Source organism: Portunus trituberculatus, chromosome 43 (genome assembly GCF_017591435.1).
Source record: "Portunus trituberculatus isolate SZX2019 chromosome 43, ASM1759143v1, whole genome shotgun sequence".
In the NCBI taxonomy this organism is placed as follows: domain Eukaryota; kingdom Metazoa; phylum Arthropoda; class Malacostraca; order Decapoda; family Portunidae; genus Portunus; species Portunus trituberculatus.
The window spans coordinates 24,504,190-24,509,189 of NC_059297.1; the positions used below are offsets into that span (position 1 = coordinate 24,504,190).

A 5,000-nucleotide genomic window follows, 5' to 3' on the forward strand; every position below is an offset into this window, starting at 1 on the left:
ATACCATTAGGAGGAGATGAACAAGTACCAGTACGCAGCAGTATTACAGTGTCTTGAAAATAAGTGAGACTGCACTGCTCAAAGAAAACGTACAATTTCGAAGCCAGTGGGACACAGAATGGGAACAAATCTCCACGCTACACATATTGCTTGAAATATAATCTGAACTGAAAACATAAAGACAGCTGAATGGGAAAAGAAAATAATAGCAGTAGCGATAGTAGCAGCAGCATTAGTAGTAAATGAAGAAGTAATAGTGGCAGAAATAATGCTGCTAGTGGTACTAACTGCAATATCATCATTACTACTATTATCATTAGTAATAGCATCCTCTTCCTCCTCCTCACCATCATCATCATCATCATCATAATCATCATCAGCACAAACCACAGGTTCTATGGTGGAAAACGGGGAAAAATATGAGAGAGAGAGAGAGAGAGAGAGAGAGAGAGAGAGAGAGAGAGAGAGAGAGAGAGAGAGAGAGAGAGGGGAGGGGGCAGCTAGCCAGCCAGGCAGGCAGCCCCGCCGCTGTGGAGGCGTGCGAGTGTGTGCGCGTCTCAGTAGTGGTTCTGGCCCGCTGCGGAACGGACTGCTCTCCGCCACTGTCCCGCCCTCCCCCTCACGGCCTAGCGCGCCCCTCAGTGCCTCTCGGACAGTGCTGGAGGGACGACGCGGGGGTTTGGTGAGGTGACGAGACACAGTGACACGGAGAGAGACAGTGAGAGAAAGAAGCAGCGAGCTAGATTAAGCAAAATTCCCGAACGAGTGAGCAAAGGAGAGAAAGAGGCGAGAGAGAGTGAGGGAGGGCCAAGGTCAGCGGAAAGAGGAGGAAGCACAAAGGGAATGTACTAGAGAGAGAGAGAGATAACGCGATACACTGACGAGAAACAAATAGCAGGAGGGAGGGTGTGTTTTGGCCTCTAATTGAAAAAAGAAGTATATACATCACGGAACGAAATGTTCTATGAGAGAAAGAGAGGGATTAAGGTCACTCTTCCACTCTCACTCACTCTCTAATTACTCTTCCTCCTCCTTCTCCTCCTACTCCACGCCTCCTCTCTCCTCGCACCTCACTCGAGCACAGCATCTGGCTACCTGTTACGCGGTGAGTACTCGCCCTACCTGCCTCTGTCTTCACCTGGTGCTTAAAGGTACAGGCTCTGACGCCACTTCGGCCCAACAGGTAACTCTCACGCCAGGTGCTGCGGGATGATGTTGCCTTAATTAAGTGGCCACCAAGGCGTTGATACACACTCCACAAGGTAACATGATATACACGTAGCTGACTGAGTCTCCCCAGCCTCCCTTGCACCTTGATTGAGTTGTTTACCTGGGCATTAGTATCAGGTATCAGTGCATAGAAGTTGTGAAGGTCAAGAAGGTTAATGCACTTTGCTCTGGGTGGTGTGGGGAGAAGATCTGGGTCCAGGCAGTGAAGCAGTGGCGCGGGGGGATGTGATAACGTGACTGCGTGTACAGTATCATTACGTGGTGTTTGTATGTGGTCAGTTCTAACCTCACGCACATTTTTTTTTACCTGACATTCGAGTAGCGCGGCAGTATGTGTCTTTGTAGTGTGGTTTGATTCGTGACGCGCTCATATTAGTGTTTTCGTGTCTTGGTGCATGAATGTGAATAATCTCGTAACGTAATGTGTAGACGGTTACTTGATACTCCTATAACGTGGCTGTGTGTGTGTGTGTGTGTGTGTGTGTGTGTGTGTGTGTGTGTGTGTGTGTGTGTGTGTGTGTGTGTGTGTGTGTGTTTTCTAAGAGGACAGTGTGTATACGTCAGTTCTTGTCATAGTGGCGAGCGTCAAGTTACTAAAGGTGGGATGGACTTGTGACGGGGAACGAGAAGAGAGGGAAAGAATCAAGGTGAAATACATATTGTCGCAAAACTTAGACAGGCACACAACTTTCTCCTGCGTTATCTTCGTCTCTCATTTTATTCTCCACCTTTACTTCCCTCCAAAAAATCTCGTCTGATCTGATCTTAGTTCTTTTTTCTTTCGCGCCTTAAGATCCTCCTCCTCCTCCTCCTCCTCCTCCTCCAAAACCACCACCACTATCTTCATCTCCTCCGTTACAACCATCACCTCTTGCTCCTCCTCCTCCTCCTCCTCCTCCTCCTATACTCACTCATTCGCTCATCACACTTAATAAAATAAATAGTTGAAAAATTACCAATATATCAAAGATGGCAAGATTGGTTATGGAAATTTCCACGCCAACTAAATGCGCGTCTCCTCGCCTCGCCTCACTTTTCCGAGAGGAGGAGGAGGAGGAGGAGGAGGAGGCAGGACACTAACACACCTACACACACACACACACACACTAATAATAGGTTCCAAGTGTCCGTTCCTCCTCCACCTCCCCCACAAAACCCAGTCCTCCTGTCCTCGTCACCTGAACACCCTCGCGAAGACTGTGGTGGTGGTGGTGGTGGTGGTGGTCGGCCATCGTGCCATTGACAGTATAAGAGTTCGCTATTTTCTTCTCCGTGTGATTGAGGAAACATAACTTGTCCTCCACAGGCTATTTATGGAAGAGAAGGAAGGTGGGGTACTGCAGGCGTGGTAATGTCAGTGTCGGAGAGAGAGAGAGAGAGAGAGAGAGAGAGAGAGAGAGAGAGAGAGAGAGAGAGAGAGAGAGAGAGAGAGAGAGAGAGAGAGAGAGAGAGAGAGAGAGAGAGAGAGAGAGAGAGAGAGAGAGAGAGAGAGAGAGAGAGAGTAATATTTCCGCAGGCTTTACTGTTTAATAATGTTCCTGTCAGAAACGATATTGGCGGGAAGTGAAAGAACAAAATCGAAACGTCTGTGTGTGTGTGTGTGTGTGTGTGTGTGTGTGTGTGTGTGTGTGTGTGTGTGTGTGTGTGTGTGTGTGTGTGTGTGTGTGTGTGTGTGTGTGTGTGTGTGTGTGTGTGTGTGTGTGTGTGTGTGTGTGTGTGTGTGAACGATGACGGCCAGTGTGACGCAAGTAGGTAAGAGCAACGAGAGTGTAAGAAACTAAACTGAAACACAACATGACAGTTCCCTAGACTTTATATGAAGGTGATGTCACGTTTGGTCTCACGGCCAAGTGGTTACGTGTGTGTAAGGTGTCAGCGAGAGAGAGAGAGAGAGAGAGAGAGAGAGAGAGAGAGAGAGAGAGAGAGAGAGAGAGAGAGAGAGAGAGAGAGAGAGCAATACAACCACCCCTCTATTTTTTTACAGTGGAAAGGAGATGAAGTTTGCTCTGGTAATTGTGACTTATTGTGAGGGATGGGGATGGTTTCTCTCTCTCTCTCTCTCTCTCTCTCTCTCTCTCTCTCTCTCTCCTTCCGTACTCAAAGTTTCTGAGGAAATGGGAGATTGAAGAAAATTAGTCAGTAGATGAGAGAGAGAGAGAGAGAGAGAGAGAGAGAGAGAGAGAGAGAGAGAGAGAGAGAGAGAGAGAGAGAGAGAGAGAGAGAGAGAGAGAGAGAGAGAGAGAGAGAGAGAGAGAGAGAGAGAGAGAGAGATTGCCTTAGTTTTAATTTTATTTCTAAATTGTTGATAACGTGATGAAAGGAAAACTGAGCCAAAGGAAGTTAAGGTTTTATTTATATTCTTCCTGCTTTATCTCTTTCCGTGTATCATTTGTATCACTTATTTATTTATCTTATATACACATTTTTTTTCCTGACCTTTATATATATTTTTTTGTGACCTTATGTTCTATTTTTTTTTCACCTTTTTGGTTATATTTCCTTTTTCCGGATACGTGAGAATGTAGAAAACTTGGAGAATTTTTATTTTTATCTATAACGTCTGTATTGTACATTGCCTTTGGTCTATAATCAGTTAGTAAGTCAGTCATTCAGTCAGGGTGTAAATCTATGTATGTGTCTGTCTGTCTGTCTGTCTGTCTGTATTTCATTAATTTTCCTCCATCTTTCATGTTCTCATCTGTCTTTCACTTTATTACTTCTCACTTTCTTCTGTCCCTCGTTTTCTGCCTTTCATTCTCTCCTCATATTTAACTTCTAATTTCTTTTGTAGCGTCTCTCTCTCTCTCTCTCTCTCTCTCTCTCTCTCTCTCTCTCTCTCTCTCTCTCTCTCTCTCTCTCTCTCTGCACATCCACAGTCCAATTATTGAAAATCCATAGATCGGGTTGTGTTGGTTGCGAGACGCGGCTTCGAGCTAACAAGGCCCCTTATTCTCGTCCCTAGATGGGTGAAGACTCCAGTGACCTCCCCAGTACAGCGATGGTGACAGGGGAAAGAGTATTAGTCTTAGTGACGGTAGTGGCAGTGGCGGGAAGAGTGTTGGCGTTAGTGGTGGTGGTGGAATTCTCTTGCCGTTATCTCTTTGAAGGGTGATTTGTTGTGACACTTTCTCCTTCTCCTGAGTTAACCGTGACAGTTTTAATTAGGCGCTGGAAGGTTTTAACTCGTTTATTCCTATTGCTGTTAAGAATTATACTCTAAACTTTTACTGAAATATTCCATAATGCCTGATTGTAGGTAATAGCAGGCAGGCAGCGGGTTGAGCCTCGTTCCATACATGACTGCTTGCTCGTTTTACATTTGTGGTCTGTTGTTCACTGCCTCATTCTCCACTGCCTCAACTCCAATGTCTAAAGGCTTTTCTCTCTCTCTCTCATTACTACTATGAGTATTTTCGAAGATTACATAAATTAGTGGTGTTCTTTTTAATGTCTATTTTATCTAACTGATGACGCAGACTACTCCTTGAATTCTTCTTCAGGGTGTTTTGTCCACTGATGACGCAGAATATATCTTAATCTACCACCATAATCATATGAACAGCCCTAAAATCCTCAACAACTTCCACTCGCGAAAACTGAGACTTGAAACACGGGAAGACTTGAGAACATTGAGCTTAATATCAAATCAATCTCTAAGGTACTAAAACGTCTGACAATGAATTTACTCCCACCAGATCATACAAAACAACCTTAAAATCCTCAACAAATGCCACTAGCGTCAATTACAAATAGAGTCGAGATTGAAGCAC

At 45.1% G+C, this 5,000-nt stretch overlaps 1 protein-coding gene across 1 annotated transcript in view; it reads left to right on the plus strand.

Annotated features, from left to right (window-relative positions):
* The first annotated feature begins 573 nt into the window (after positions 1 to 573).
* LOC123518428 overlaps positions 574 to 5,000 on the plus strand; it is a 152,422-nt gene continuing 147,995 nt past the window's right edge. Inside the window, 1 exon segment of the mRNA XM_045279244.1 lies at positions 574 to 1,105. The gene's annotated coding sequence lies outside the window, so the exon portion shown is untranslated.